This window comes from Maylandia zebra, unplaced genomic scaffold, assembly GCF_041146795.1.
Source record: "Maylandia zebra isolate NMK-2024a unplaced genomic scaffold, Mzebra_GT3a scaffold03, whole genome shotgun sequence".
Taxonomy (NCBI): Eukaryota; Metazoa; Chordata; class Actinopteri; order Cichliformes; family Cichlidae; genus Maylandia; species Maylandia zebra.
In genome coordinates, this window is record NW_027490033.1 from 3,895,194 (window position 1) to 3,912,647 (window position 17,454).

General features: G+C 37.7%; 2 non-coding genes across 2 annotated transcripts; one reads left to right on the forward strand and one right to left on the reverse strand.

Moving 5' to 3' along the window:
• Positions 1-6,972: 6,972 nt before the first annotated feature.
• LOC112431107 (5S ribosomal RNA) lies at positions 6,973-7,091 on the reverse strand. Its single transcript, XR_003022352.1, has one exon. It is a non-coding gene; the product is annotated as a 5S ribosomal RNA (ribosomal RNA).
• Positions 7,092-7,447: 356 nt separating this feature from the next.
• Positions 7,448-7,566, forward strand: LOC112431111 (5S ribosomal RNA). The gene has a single exon (XR_003022355.2). It is a non-coding gene; the product is annotated as a 5S ribosomal RNA (ribosomal RNA).
• Positions 7,567-17,454: the final 9,888 nt, after the last annotated feature.

Below are 17,454 nucleotides of genomic sequence, written 5' to 3' on the forward strand. Positions count from 1 at the left end.
TTAGAGAGTTTCTGTAAGGAGCAGAGGGTTAATGTTTGTGTGTCCTCACTGTAAAGACTGCAGGTTACTGGAGCGTGTCGTGTCATGTTTCCTGTTGCTCTGAGGTGCATCCAACAAATACACAAATCATTTACCACTAATAATAACACCTCCCCCACTTAAGTGTGTTCAACAGGAAGCTAAAGACTGGTGCTGTTAAAGTGTTCAAAAAACAGCAGGAGCTCAGTGTGAGGCCACAGTGGGCCAAAAAACACAAGATGACCTCCAGCAAGGACAAAATGTATCTGGACGTCTCTGTGAGCATCTGTCTCACTGTGTAAGTGTAGCACAGTGTCTGTGTGTGCATGGCTGGGCAAGAGAAACAGCACAACTGAAAGCCAGCACTCAGACGAGGACCCGGTGCATCGTCTGTCTCATCTCAGCCAGTTTACTTACAAACTCTTTAAGTTTGAATTTTAAAGCCGACAATGTGCACAGGGCAGTGATATTTAAAATGAAGGTAAACTATTCCAATCTCTGCAGCCCCAATTGTGTATCACACACACACTAAGTTCTCCTCCTGCCTTCAGCCCAACCGTTGAGCGCGATGACAAATAGAGCCGCAGAATTTTGCTGCTGTGTAATTAAATTGAGACGTGGGGTCAAAATTCCCACCTAGATTGAGTGAGATGAAATAGAAATCGGCTCTCCTCTAACTGACTTTATAGAAATAATTACATCAGCTGCATTTATAACTGTTATTAAATAACAGCAGCACACGAGAACTAAAGTGTAATCCCAGCACATTTCGCTTCGCTTGCACTGATTCTTTAGAGATGACGACCGTGGTGGGTAATTAAGGGCAAACAATATACAAGTCGCGTGAAAAATGGAGGCTGCATTACCTTTCCAAAGCTTCCTTTCCCGATGGCCCGCAGTATCTGGAAGTGGTCAAAGTTTACTGTGGAGAAAATGAGAAGCAGTTAGTGAGAACGTGTCAGTTTGAGCTGAGCTATAAAACAGGGAACATGACATGTACAGCACTGTGCAAAAGTCTTGAGCCATCCCTCATTTGCTTCCAGGGATCCGGACTTCCCTGTAATCTTTAAAGTGGTATTAAGGAATAGCTCTCCAGGCTTTTTAAAGTGTTTCTGATTTTTAATCCAGGGCTTGTATTTGACCACTTTTTGTCTGTTAAGACCCTTCACACTAATCTCTGAAACATTCAAACATAAACAGACACCTAAGTCACGGAAAGGACCACAAAACTTAACAAAGAACCAATTTTAAATTGTATCTGTACACATTTACTTGCAGCCTATTGCAAAAAAACAAAAGCCCACATCATTTGTTCTCACTTCTTTAGTTGAAGAATGCAGTTAATAACACCGTTAACACAGACTGACCTGGCAAAACACGAAAAAATAAGGGGGTGGTTCAAGACTTTTGATCGGTACTGTATGAGAAATGCAAATGTGCACTTCACAATGTATCGCTGCACTTCGGCAGTACTGTGAAGATTTAATGTTTTTTCCTTCCCGATGCATGTGAAAGGTTAAGACTTACATCTCCAAATGTACTGGAACTGATTTGAACCAGAGGACTCAGCCACACTGTTACTATGTACTGCATAAACACGTTTACCGATGAAGGTAAATCAGACGCTGTCCTGACTGTGTGGCTAAATTTTGTGCTGAAAGCATCAAATCAATTGAATATGATTAACTTGCTATGAGAGGTTTTTACTCCAAGTGTGACTTTTTCTGGCTTCATACACCTTTCAGGGTCAAATTCAAGCACTTTGTAAGCACGTTTAATGTCCATTTTCAACATTTTCCAGCACATTACCATAAAAAGGATGCATATTTCACTTCGCATCACCTGAGTAAGACCACGTGAAAGGCCAAATGAATAAGTCTTCTCATCAGATATTGATGCTTCTTTCTTATGTGACACAAAAAACAGGAGGAGACAGATCTTTGCTTGTGTTGTTTTTAAGTTCATTCATTCAAAACTAACTGTAAGACGCTTAACTACATTGCAGTCTGTGTTATTGTTGTAGACCTAATTATCACCTTTAAAGTGTTTGTGCTAATAACATCATGTAGAGTAAGACAGGCATAGAGAACAGCACTGACTGGGAGAGGCTTTGAACACATGACATACTCAGATCAATTCAACACTTTAGACTTTAAAAATGCACAAGCGTCTTTCAAAAACCCATTTATTTAATCTATCATCATTGATATTATTATGTACAGTTAGAATGTACCGTTCATCTCCCTTAAATAAACAGGCAGCCTTAAAGTGTGAAATAGTCACTTGTCTACTGTCTCAGTGGCTGATAGTGCCCCACAGGCCTCAATGTCAGCTCGAAGCCATTATGTTTCAATTGTTTAATGATAAACAGATTTTGAATGAAAGCGAGGAAACTTCGCTAGCACAAAAAAGTGCCTATTCTTTCTTCCCATATGGTTCAGTCATATTACCGTCATTTCCCCCTAAGCTGTTCCCAAAGACACCAGGTTAATACTTGAAAAGGCTGCAGCGATACACAAAAATATCATCAATATTCTGTTTACTTGGTGACAACGTCGCTTTTAGCCTTCAATCAGAAAGCCTGACGTTGGCTAGTTAAGCATCGGGCTAACGTTTAACGCTTTCACTTGAGGGAAGTAACTCGTATTACTGCTACTGCTGTGTAATCTTGGTTCAATTCACAGCATATTCTACAAGTTACCCTGCAATAACTAACTGTTAGAATAGCGCCACCGTATTGTATCGCACTGAGTGCACTTCAATCCTTTGTCCCGCGAGTTTGCTAGCTAGCAAAATAATAATACCAATTTTAAACAAATAACATGTGTAACGTACACACTCGAGAAAATTATTTACTAGTACTTACGCAACTCCCCCGTTGTGAAAACGTACAAATCCTTCTTGTATTTTTCGTTTTCCAGCAAACACTCATTAAAACGGCCTCCAGGCACATTAGCGCACTCACCCCCGACTGATCAGGGAGGGGGTGGGGGGTCACACATTGAAACAGACTAACGTGCAGAGGTACAGCCCAGGCAGACAAATGTTGCTTTTAGACTTTGCGACTCGTTTTATTTCTCTATCTGATAAGAAAACTATTCAATCAGATAGTTCTTTGTGGTGAATGAAATACGGTTACAGTTTCAAGAAGTTTTAAGCACCAAATCCGAAATCCAAGCACTGCAATATTAAAATCCAATTCAATTTCTTGTTTGCTCCGAAATCTACGACATGACTATATACAGAAAAGCTTGACGTGGTATGCAAAAAAAAATTCCGAAGACAATACAAATACAAATACATGAACAAAAAATGTTTTAACTGTCAGTTATGTCATTTTAAAATTTTCCAAAACTAACATTTTCTTTGATTGACTGATATTAAATTGATTAGGGTCAAGTTTAGTGTGAACAATATTACACAAACAAGCACGTGTGTGCGCATGCGCACATATTAGAATCCCTCCGATCGCTTCTCATATGTGCGCATGCGCACATATTAGAATCGCTTCGATCGCTTGTGACGTGATAACTTTGCTTTGATCCTTTCTGACGTCATAACTTTGCTTTGATCCAAAACCTATAAATAGAAGCGCTCACCTGTTACTTTATGCTTAACGGACGTTGACCTGCAGCAACTAAAACCCTTTTGAGAAGCTTTGAGAGCAATTTACGAGAGAAACCAAAACAAGTTCAGTTTTGTTTCTCACCAATTCACAGCGCAAACAGACACATTACACCATGTCAGCCAACCCAGCCTTCGGCTCAGATGAGCTTGGAATATCTAAAGGGACCATTTTGGGAGATCACCACATGGTGGAGGCTTTCCTTGGAGAAGGAAGCTTTGGTGTTGTAACGAAATGTCGCGATACAAAAAACAACAAAACTGTTGCTGTTAAAGTCAACAAGAGCGACCCTGAAATTCTGCTCCAGGCAAAACTGGAAATTTTCATCCTGGAGCAGCTACGACGCTTGGATCCAGACAGGTGCAACATTGTGGAATGGAACGGCTATTTCCTCGATGGAGAGCGCATTTGCCTGAATTTTGAACTCCTCGATCAAAGCCTGTCAGACTACATAGGGGACCGGAATAACCAAGGTCTCCCAATGAGAGAAATCAGGCCAATTTTGCATCAGCTTGCAAATGCTCTATTCCACCTGGGTTCTGTGGGAATAGTGCATGCTGACCTCAAACCTGTCAACATCATGGTTGTGAACCGCAGTGAGTCTCAAGTCAGAGTCAAACTTATAGACTTTGGCATCGCATGTAACACCTCTGCAGTGATTCCTGGTGACTGTGTGGGGACAATTGGTTATTGTGCACCTGAGGTTATGCTTGGCATTCCATACCACGAAGCAATCGACATGTGGTCTCTGGGGCTGGTAGCTGTGGAGCTTGCTACAGGGGTGCCTCTCTATCCTGGGGAAGACGATTATGATGTTTTAAAATTCATAATTGAAACCCAGGGTCAGCTACCAGATCATCTCCTAGAGTCTGGCTTGTACACTGACTGCTACTTCATCGAGGATAACTACAACAAACAGCGCTGGACATTTAAGACCCAAGAACAATTTCAATACGAGACACATTATCGATCAAAGGAAACTCGATATATAAAACTTAAGTGTCTCGATGACCTCGAAAAACTGCTGAAAGTTAGGCGAGGACCGGAAAATGGCCAAACATTATTTGTAAGGCTAATCAAAGAAATGTTGGCCTTGGATGCAAATCTGCGCATAACACCCTCGGAGGTTCTGAAGCATCCCTTTTTCCACCCTGGCCTCTCAAGGAGAACCCCCTGCACTGACATGAATAGTACAGGGGGACAAAACCTTGTGTTCTCTCAGCAGCAATCATCGTTTGGGTGGCCAGAATTCTAGGGGAGCTAGAAATTCTTGTGGAAAAAAAGCCCAAAACAATAACATCAACAAAAAAAAGCAATGAATGTGGTCTTAAACTTGGGCACAATTTGGCTTGAAATCCATCAACTAATCTCTCAATATTCAAAGCGGAGCAGCAGACAACTTACCATCACATCAGTCCTTCAATCAGACCTACAACAAACGTCTTCAGTCTCTCACCCCAACCGGTCGCAGCAGATGGCCGCCCCGACCTGAGCCTGGTTCTGCCGGAGGTTTCTTCCTGTAAAAAGGGAGTTTTTCCTTCCCACTGTCGCCAAAGTGCTTGCTCATAGGGGGTCATATGATTGTTGGGTTCTCTGTATGTATTATTGTAGGGTCTACCTTACAATAATACATACAGCCTTGAAGTGACTGGTGATGTGATTTGCTGCTGAATCAATTCGGAACTAATTGGAAATCTGGATATTAATTAAATAAACCTGCTTTGACCATCAATTAATTGTTGTTTGAAATTCTTTATAAATATATAAATATAGTGCCACTCTTCTACTGTTTAAATTGCAACTGTTTAAAACTGACTAATTTATTCATACACTTGAGCATAAACACATGCACAGTAAACTGCCTGTATTTGTACAGCGCTTTACTTAGTCCCCAAGGACCCCAAAGAGCTTTACACTACATTCAGTCATTCACACATTCACACACACATTCACACACTGGTAATGGCAGCTACATTGTAGCCACAGCTGCCCTGGGGCGCACTGACAGAACATTGCAGAACCTTCAGCACCTCGTATGAAAAATATTTGACTGTGTGTATGCTTTTAGCGCTGTTTGGATTTGAGAAAATCTAAAATAAATTGAAATTTGTCTTTAGAAGTTGTTTTATACATTTCAGTGCTATATTATGCATACAATAGGACATCTATTTAGATTTACATCTTCCACAGAAAAAACTCCACATTACTGAAACTTAGTATACTGGACTTTGTTGTTGTCCCACACAGGTTCAATTTCGAGTGGTAGATGGCTCAGTGCTCAACCAAGATTTTATGATAGTGGGCACAATGAGGTAGATAAGCTGCTTGTAAACACTACTTTTATGCTCTCTTTTTCCATTTGGATAAGAAAGAAAGAACCAGGAAACAAAGGCAAACAAATAATCTCTGCCTTTATCCCAGATTCACATTATAGGAACAGCTGCTCAATGACCACTGTAGTCTTTGCTTACTGCACTTTTATCTACATCTATGCAAAGTGATCCACTACACCTACTTTTACAGTTAAATCGTTTTATGAGCACTCATGCCATTTTAATCTGAGTTTCTACTCAAATACAATCAGTAAAGAAAAACACAGTCTGTGACGTTTGTTTTGAAGGAAAAGGTATTCCCTGCAAATGTTTATCTGTGTGAGACTATTCAGAAAACAGTAATTTTCAGCTACTGTATAGCTCTGTGTAAATAATCATTCTGTACATTCGATAATCTTTAATCCTACAACTGTTTACAACTTGCATAGTTCCCATTTCTGTATAGCTGTATATCCCAGATTCTGTAAAGTTATTTATTTCATATTCTGTATAGTTTTTCATATTTATATCCTGTTCATATCCTGTACATAGCTTGTACTCACTACAGCCTGTACATACTTATAGTTATAGAATATTCACAACATACTTCATACCGTGTACATTATAACATACCATAATAGACCCATTTCTGTAATATACTCACATATCTATATTATTGCTAATATATATTGTAATATATCTATATCACTAAAGAACTTCTGGATGGATGCAAACTGCATTTCGTTGCCCTGTACCTGTGCATGTGCAATGACAATAAAGTTGAATTCTATTCTATTCTATTCTATTTTGTTTTATAGGTGAGACACTTGGCCTCTTTTTTCCTTGTTCTACGTTTGTCTTTTGTCCGATTACTCTGGAACACAAGATGGAAAACTGATATTCTCATGTTAAAAATATAGAAAAAGGATTTTATCACCCATAAATGTTAACTTCTCATGCCTCTTAGCACAAGCAGGAGAAGAAGCGCCCTCTGCAGTTTGTGTGTGGAAGTGCAAAAGCTTACAGCACCTGGTATTCCCAGGCGGTCTCCCATCCAAGTACTGACCAGGCCCGACCCTGCTTAGCTTCCGAGATCAGACGAGATCGGGCGTGTTCAGGGTGGTATGGCCGTAAGCGAAAGCAAAGCTGTGAAAAAGACCTTTTATTGGTGGCAAATGTCTCACAGTTTGATCTATATTATTGTGCTAAACTTCATATGTTACAGCGACAACATGCAAACCTTCGTTATTAACTGCAGCTTCAAATTGAGCTGCAAAAATGCTTTTCCCGCAGTAACATCACGATAAGAAGACATGTTCGTTGATTACAGCACAGTGTTAAAGTGACAGAGAGCACACGGTGTGTTGGGTCGATTTGGAAGTCCAACATTTTTGTCGTTTGGACATTTTAACTTAAATATAGAAAACAAAAACGTAAGCGTGTATGTGTCATTACAGCATGTATAAAAACGCCGTTTCTGAGCTGACCTTTCGCTTACGGCCATACCACCCTGAACGCGCCCGATCTCGTCTGATCTCGGAAGCTAAGCAGGGTCGGGCCTGGTCAGTACTTGGATGGGAGACCGCCTGGGAATACCAGGTGCTGTAAGCTTTTGCACTTACACACACAAACTGCAGAGGGCGCTACTGTTTAGTAAGAAACTTCATGACCTCTCTTCTAATTTTTTGCTTGTGTACCGTTAAAAAATTAAAACAACAATCATCTCTGCAGCTTATTGGAGACACCTTTGTGATTCTGTTGTAGAGCAGAGCAGAGGCAGACATTTGATACACCCGGGGCTTAGCCCTAAAGGGTAGTATGCATCTGGGACTTGGGGGGTGGGGGGGAAGAAATGACTGAAAGATTAATTGGCTCTGTTTTGAGTTCATATTCATATAGGGAAAAATATATCACATGTGCAGGACACCTTAAAGTAGTTTTTTAATTAAGCAGCAAGGCAGAACAAAGTCGGGGCTGTATCAAGACACGAGGACTAAACCCCAATTCAACCAGACCCAGAACTGATCCGGAATTAAAACAGGACTACAACAGTTCAGAAGCAGGACTACTTAGGATTTAACCAAGACAGAACCAGAATCAGAGCTAGATGATAGTAGCACTAAAAATCATCATAGACCTGCACTACACTTATTTTTTAATTCTACCAAAGTCCACTATTTAGATTGAGAAAAGTTTAGATAATTATTCAGCCTTGTTGTGCAAACAAGCCTGCAAAACTTAATAAATATAGAATTTGAAAAATAACAAACCTAAAAAGAAACACTAGGTACGAGATACATGAGGACCTATGATACGCTGATACTTTTGGTAAACAACCATTTGACTAACATGTGTGTCTCACCTGCTCTTGTTCATCTCTGTTCTGTCCTCTCTCTCTCTCTCTCTCTCTCTCTCTCTCTCTCTCTCCCTCCCTCTCTCTCCCTCTTTGTGCTGACAATCAAACCAAACACCAACATCATCAAATATACAGTTGAAACCAGATATTTACAAACTCTTCAGATAAAAACAAAAACACTTTTTTAATTGTAACATCAAATCAGACTAAATGTTTATTTTTTATGTTGATAAATATAAAAAACATATTTGTTAACTTTAAGAGTAAAGAGAGAAACTGTCTGTATTTCTTAATTGTAAATGGCACCAAATTGTATTCAAACTGAGCCACACTTATGGAGCTCCACAGTTCTTTTCCAGGTGTTTTGGTTGACATCTCTTGATGTTCCCATGTCACAGAAACAGGCTCTGTGTTTTGCCTTATATGCATCCACAGGTGTGCCACCAACCTATCAGAAGCTTCTTCAGCTCAGAATGGAATCGTCTGGAGTTTTCTTATTAATTAACAATAAACTTAGTGTATATGTGCTCCTAAATTTGGTGAAAGTGATAAAAAAGAGACAGCTCTCTCTCTTTAACTAATTCAAAAGATATTTCAATATTTATTTATGCAAAACAAAACAAGTTTACTCTAAATTGATGTTGTACAGTAAAAAAATGTTCTTGTGTTTTCCATAAAGTGTATGTAAATATCTGGTTTCAACTGTGAATATACTGCTGTGTATTGAAATTCCTTTTGTTTTGCATAGAAATATACTGAACAACATCCAAAGCATAATATATAAAATAACATCTACCAGAGTTTTTCTTTGAAAGAAGCTCCTTATGTCCAGTCTTGTATATCAGTGCATAACTGAAACCGATTTATTTAGCCGTGGAGGGAAACAACTGAAAATATGAAATAAACACACATGTAAGCTAAGACTCTAAAGAAACAGCATTGTTGTTGTTCGGCTTTTCATTTCACCTTTTGTTGATTCACTTGAAGAGCAAGTAACGTAATATGGGTCAAGTGATCAGTTTGATATCAATCTTTTGTGATGCACCGTCATATTTACATTATTTGTACAGTACGAATGATTTCCTTTGGAACCTGGTCAAACTTCAGTTCTCTGTCTGCCTCGCTGCGCTTCTCCAACAGCGCACTCGCAGGCAGCAGCTGCCCCGCCCCCTCGCTCAGTGCCTGAGCTGGGATCATACCAATATTAAGGGGAAAAGTTCACAGCAAATGTCTTTAGTGGCAGGAAGGATTGATTCTTCACCAATAGTGAATGACTTTTTAGCCTTAGCAATACGGTTAGCCACCAAGTATGATGCTCTCAGTGCACTTGTATTTGTTGTTGTGGAGGCCCTCAGTAATGGCTTCTGTCCCTGTTGTTCCTGCTTTTTTCTTTTAAACTAGTCCAAAGGCTTGTTTTTTAATGTCTCCAAGTGACGAAGCAGTTTTGAAGGCTTCATTGCCTCATTGGAGAGCTGGTCTCCACATATATTATGCAGAGCGGGCTTGGTGCATGGGAATCACTTGTTGCAATATATCCACTTGTTGTCTGTTAAATGCAGCTTTCTTTTTCTTAGTAGTTGTCATAGACTCTTCTTCTGTCTCCTCACTGGGCCTTTTTTCCTTTGCAAAGAAACCCTCCAAAGACATCTGTTTTTTACTAATTTTGCTAGTTTGTGGGTTTAATATTAACTAATGTATCTTGACATGCGTCAAGAGTCAGTCATAGACTGAAGTAACTGAGAGAATTCAGTCTTTTTCCAAATAAAACACTGTTCAGAGTCGGATAATAAATAAAACGGAAATAATGTAAGTTATTTATTTTTTCTGTGCGGTACGAGCTTCAACTCTCTTGACCCGGTACCAAACGACTCAAGGCCTGGTACCGGTCCGTGGCCCGGGGGTTGGGGACCGCTGCTATAGACTACAGTGTACGCTCTACACCTACTTACTGGTTTTTGTTGCACCAGTCTGCATCTCCCAATTACTTTGTGTGTTTCGCTTACAGCTCCGCACCACCCAGGCGGCAAAAAATGTGCATGTTCTTTGTGATCTCGTAACCAATGCCCTCTGCCGTCAAAGTCGAGAATTAGTTAATGGGCATCATGTGACTAGTGGAAGCCAGATCCTTTTATTTAGCAAAATTGGGGTTATTAGTTAAATGTTATTGTTGAGGGGCACAGACAGCACATGTACACAGATTAAAAAATAGTAATGCCTCAAGAACAGGGCTCTTGGGACGTCCAAGAGGAAAGGGGCAAATGCTCAAGCCCCCTCCGTTATGGCAACGACGTTTAGACGTTTAGAAAAGTCTTAGAAATGAATCGCATGCCAAAATGAAAACAAAAAAATTGGATGACATTAAAAACAAAAGAAACAAGAGACAAAGCGCTGAATAAGAACTTGTCAGCTTGTGAGTCTTGTAACTGGTGATGCTCCAAATGTTAAAAAATAAATATATAAAAACCAACAAACACCAAAAAGTGACTTTTATTATATGCTTATCCTGTGATCAGATAAAAAATATTTTATTAGAAGCAAGCTGGATCTAAGAGATTATTTCTACACAGCATCCTACAGTCAGTACAATTAATATGTCGGTATTGGTGGGATGAATATAAAATTCCCTCATCAGAAGGAAATAATAGTTTTATGTTATTTCATGTAACATGTGAAGAAATAGAGGTTGATCACATGTTAAAAAATGTATATACTTATTGCTAAGACAGACTCAAATAAAAACTTATAATGAAGAAGACGTTTCCAGCGACGTTTAGTTAGAGCTGATGATAAATGTTGCTCTTTTGTTATCTCAGAAATGTAAATTTGTGGGTACAGAAGTAGAGCGCATGGGGATTTTTCCTATAGTTGCATTATTGGATTCAAAGGTCATTTCATCACCATAATAGTGCACAGGTAACTTTCCTTCACATTTGACCACAACTATTCTGTTAGTGAGAAGTGTGCCTTTATACTGACATTTGGGTTTCCTGGCTCCATTGTTCTTTAGGTCACATCTAACAATGCGAAACTTTGCTACACTCTTTGTCGTGCCATTCGTCTGATCATATCTTCCTTGACCGTTACAAATGGCTTTGACCTGTTTGTAATCACTGAGGATGAATGTGTTAACATCCTTACATTTGTTTCGATCAGCATATATTTTCTTTTTTTTTCATTTCTGTATCACATTTTTTCACGCTCATCTTGGCATCTACATGCTGTCGTCTAAACTTTTCATAATTTGTTTCATTCAGTCGCTTCTCAATTCGGTTGGGTTGAAGATTGGCTGGTTTTGAGAGTCCAGTAACAAAGGGCAGCACAAGCAGCAAACAGGTAAACATGATCCTCATTGTTTCCTGGAGAGAGAAAAACAGGAACATTTTCCAGATCAAGAATTTAATGCAACAAAAGCGTCATCACTGTAGTGGCAGAAGTAAGTATTTGATCCCCTGCTGAATTTGTAAATTTGTTCCCTTATGAAGAAATGAACAGTCTCTATTTTTTGTGGATGTTTTATTTTACTGGAGAGAGACATGAACACCAACAGAAAAAAAAACACAATACATGATTTCTTTTCACTGATTTGCATATAATTGAGTGAAGTAAGTTTTTGATCCTCGACAACCCAACAAGCGTTCTGTGGCATGAACTGAGCCCACTTTGTTTGGAGGAAGAGAAATGCTGAGTGTAACCCACAGAACATCATCCCCACTGTCAAGCACAGAAGTGGAAACATTATACTGTGGGGCTGTTTTTCTGCCAAGGATACAAGACGACTTCACCACACTGAGGCGGCCAGTAGATGGAGCCATGTACTGCAAAATCTTGGACAAGAACCACTTTCTCTCAGGCAAAAGACTGAAGATGTGTCATCGATGGGTCTTCCAGCATGACAATGGCCTAAAACATACCACTGATGCAACAAAGGTGTGGCTAAAGAAGAAGCACAAGGACATGGAGTGGAGCTAAGGCAGTCTCCAAACCTCAGTCCTGAAGAAAATCTGTGGAGGGAGCTGAAGCTTAAAGTTACCAAACAGCAGCAAAGAAATCTTTTTTTTTGTTTTTTTGTTATTCTCTTTTTATTAAACAACCTATATAAACACAAATAATCCAAAATAAACATATAATCAAGAACAGACGTAAATAATAAAATAAATAAATAAATAAAAATAAGAAAAACAGACGGGTGTACCCTCTAGTGTGTATGTACTCGCACACACATATTCACTCACACACCCATATTCTTAAGCATACATACACATACCTACTTACATATGTGTTCACTTGTAGTCTCATACATACTAACATATACATATAAACACATAACGATTCAGAAATGTGGCATATATAGTTACAGAGATTCAAACAAGATCGGGTCTCCTTAACCGGATGTAGTGTTTCCATTTACCCCAAATTTCACTAAATATATCAAACTGGAGTCTTTTAATGAAGGTAATTCTTTCCATTTTAAACATCCCATGTACAGTCTCATGCCAATCACCCAGTGATGGAATTTTCACACTAAGCCATTTCTTGGTAATAATTTTACGGGCAGCCAAACTCAGGATACCATACAACTGCTTAGACATTTTATCTACATTTACTGAGTATAAATATCCAAACAAAAGTTCGTCCCAATTGAAGGGAAGCTGCATACCAAAAATAATCTGCAACTCAGAGTGGATCAATACCCAAAAAATGTTGATCCTTGGGCAAGACCAGAACAGATGAAAATGTTTTACTCCTTGGGCCCCACAATTTCTCCAGCAATTAGAGTGATTAAAATAATGTTTACTTTGTGCAGGGGTAATAAAAAACCTACAGATACTCTTCCAACCGTAACATCTCCATGTATTAGAACTAGAAATTCTCCACTGAAAAGCGCACTGCTCATACCAAATGTTATCTGATATTGCTATATTTGTTTCATTTTCCCATTTTTTTTTGATGTAGGTAGTATTCCACTTCTTAACCTCTTGTATACCCTTGTACAATCTTGAAATCACCTTAAGGCCTGTGTCAGCCTGATAAGCCTTGACAAATATACTCAGAACAGGTAAAGAAAAAAGATCTGTTCTCTTAGGTATAAAATTATATAGATGATGCCTAATTTGTAAGAACCTAAAAAAGTCCGTTTTACTTAACTGGTATTGATCTTTTATTGATTGGAAGTCCCTAAGAATTCCCTTATCGTAAAACGTACAATATGCCGTTAAACCTTGTCCAGACCATTTTTTATATCTTACGTCTAATTCATTAGGTAAAAAATCACTGTCAAAAGCGCACCATCTTAAAATCCTAACCTCTTCAATCCAATCATTCTTATTAAGAAATTGTAACCAGAGTTTTAAAGGTAGGTTAATCCATTGGTTTCCTTGATGAATTTGTTTTTTAATAAGTGTCACATCCCCTAGAATTGCCTGAATTGGAGAATCTTTTAAGGTCACTGTTTCTAGTTCTTTCCATCTCGCTTGATAATCTACATTACACCAACACACTAATGTCCTCAATTGAGCAGAAATATAATAGTCTTTCAAATATGGGAACCCCAACCCTCCTTTGTCTTTAGCCAACTGAATAGTTTGGTACTTAATCCGTGGTTTTTTCCCCTGCCATATAAACCTAGAGATTATTTTGTCCCATTCCCGAAATTGTTTGTCAGTTATTTCTACAGGGAGTGTTTGGAATAGGTAGAGCATCCTGGGCAAGATATTCATTTTAACTGTATCTATACGTGATTCAAAATTTAAAAATGGTAATAAATTCCATCTTTTAATATCCTCATTTATTTTATAACTTAAAGGATTAAAGTTTGCATTGTATATCTTAGACAGATCTTTAGTAATATTTACTCCAAGATACTTCATCTGCTCCGTTTCCCATTTCAAATTGGCTTTAGCCTTAATTTCATAATTGGGCTCATAGTTAAAAGTTAATATCTGAGTCTTCGATATATTTAGTTTATAACCTGATATTGAACTAAAGATCTCCAGAAGTGACAATAGCTTGGGGAAAGTAGTGTTTGGATTTGTCAAATAAATCAAAATATCGTCAGCAAACAAGGAAATCTTATGCTCTCGACCCCTAATCTTGACTCCAGTAATAGTATTGCTTTGTATTACACTTTGACTCAGGGCCTCTATGAAGAGAGCAAAGAGTGAGGGGCTTAGAGGACAACCCTGACGTGTCCCTCTCTGTAGGTTAAAAACATTTGAAAGCGCCCCGTTAACTTTGATTCTTGCCTTTGGTGATTTATATAATGCTTGTATAATCCTGATAAACGATTGATGGAATCCGAATTTATCCATGACTTTGTATAAAAATTCCCAATTAACCCGATCGAAGGCCTTTTCTGCATCTAAGCTCATAAGGACCATCTGAATTTTATTTTTCCTAACATAATCAATAACGTGTAGTGTTCGGCGAACATTATCTTGCGTTTGTCTCTGCTTAATAAAACCAGTCTGATCCAAACTAATTATCTGAACAAGAATATTTTCAATTCTTTTGGCAAGAATGTATGTAAATATCTTAAAGTCCTGGTTAAGAACACTAATGGGGCGGTAATTTCCACAGTCAAGCCTGTCCTTTCCTTCTTTAGCTATTATAGAGATAGAAGCCTCATTCCAAGATGGGGGAATTACTCCCGTCTTTAAAATATAGTTGAATGATGTTCTCATCAAAGGAGTCAGTACCTCTTTCATTTCTTTATACCAGTCTGATGGGAATCCATCTGGGCCTGGGCATTTATTCGGTTTCAATTTTGTAATAGCTTTTTTAATTTCAAATTCAGATATGTCCTTGATTAGGGTTATATTCTGTTTTTCATTCAACTTTGGTAAGTCGAATGAATCTAAAAAAGATATCATACCTTTAATATCCACTCTAGGTTGTGTATATAGTTCTTTGTAGAATTTTAGGAAGGCTGACTGTATATCTTCAAGTTTATACACAATGTTATTTGTTTGAGGGTCCTTTATTTTATATATTGTATTTTCTAATTGTTGTTTTTTTAATTTATAAGCCAGTAATTTAGCAGATTTGCCTCCTACCTCATAGTATCTTTGTTTTAAAAAAAACATATTTTTTTGTATTTCACTTGAAAAAATTTCATCGATTTCATTTTTCTTCTTTTGTATTTCTAATTGTAAGTTTGTAACTGCGCTTATTTTATGGGCATCTTCAAGATATTGTAGTTGTGTCTGGAGTTTTCTTAAATGCTCATTTCTCTTCTTTTTTAAATTAGCGCTGTAACCTATGAGTTTTCCTCTTATCACTGCTTTTAGGGCGTCCCATAGAATACTTGGGGAAACTTCTTCATTATTATTTTCCGCTATATAATCTATTATATCTTGACTAATTTGTTCTTTCATCGTGCTTAGAATACTTGTATTTAATCTCCAGGATGTAACTCTTCTTTCGTATCCAAGCACTACTTCCAGGTACAATGGGGCATGGTCTGATAAATCCATCACTCCTATCCTGCAATTGATCACCCTGCTAAAATCTTTTTGGTACATAAAAAAATAATCCAATCTAGAATAAAATGAATGAGGGTGAGAAAAAAAGGTATAATCCTTCTTGTTGGGGTTTAGTTCTCTCCATACATCTATGAGCCCTACGTCCTTTAAGATTAATTTGATGTTTTAACAACAGCAGCAAAGAAATCTAAAGAATTTAGAGAGTTTGTGGAAGGAGGAGTGGAAAAAAATCCCTCCTGAGATGTGAGCAAACCCAGTGACCAACTACAAGAAACATATTACCGCAGTGCTGGGCAATAAGGGTTTCTCCACCAAGTACTAAGTTGTGTTTGAGATCAAATACTTACTTCACTCAGTGACATATAAATCAATTCATTTATTTTAGCAAATACATTTTTTATTCAATTTTGGTTGATATTCTGTCTCATTACATCAAAATGAAAATACTTTAAAAAAAATTAGAGACTGATTATTTAATATAAGTGAACAAACTTACAAACTCAGCAGAGGATCAAATGATTATTTCCCCCCAGATAATAGCTTCTTTTTATGACCAGCTTTTCTCTTTTTTGTCTTTTTGAAAAGTTGCTGGCCAACAAAGTTTTATTCATTTATTAAAAAAATAAATAAATAAAAAATAATAATAATAAAAAAGTTTTATTCATAGATGTTTTTTGCATTAGATAAATTTGCAAACTGAACTCCACGCTTCCAGAACCTCTCAGTTTGTTCTTGTTTCTTTATTGACTTATATAGAAACCCACATAAGTTTGTTTAACTTATGTAACAAATGAATAAAGCAACTAAATTTAAGTAAAAGGATAATTTTAGTATTTCTGATCCATTCTTTACAGAATTTTTTCAAATCATTTTCAAACATTCAGATTTGTCTTTTATTTTCTTGTTAAACCTCATAAACGGTGAACTAAAAACCCTGGAATATGGTTTGAAACGTTGATATTTTAGTCTGAAAAGGAGCATGTTTCGCTTTCTGGAAGCGTTTATGTTGAAACTGGAGCACTAATCAGTACTTCTCCACACCTGTGGTGCACGCGCTGCGCAGACCCCGTCGGGTATGCGCTGCAGAGCATGCGCGCCAGAGGAGGGGGCTGACTTACTTGAGCAGGAAGCGCGGACTGAGAGACAAGTCGAAAAGAAAAGACGGAAGATCGCTGATGAGGAAAAGCAGAAAGAAATAATTTAACTGAGCTTGAAATGAAACAAGAGCTAGCGAATCTCTGCTGGACAGGTAATTACCGCTGTTTGGTTTAATATTCTATTTTAAACAGTGTAACTATGAACTAAGACGAATACGGATCATATATTTTCATACAGTTATGTTCCAGGTTGATGTTTGCGTGTCTTCACTGTAAAGACCGCAGGTTATTGGAGAGTGCCTGAAAGGAATATATGCGCCAAGGATCATTTAAAAAATAATAATTAAAGTAAATGAAACTAACTAAAAACATGTGTCATTACTTTCTTATTCCTTTTAATGATGACTTTTAAAATCATTAAATGATAAAATAAAATAAAAATAAAAAATCAATATCAATATAACAGCTTCCAAAAATTCAATATCAAAACCAGTCTAATTTTTACTTTAGTAAATATTTTGAAACTTTTCAGAGAGCCACGGAGGACATGTTGAACAATAATATT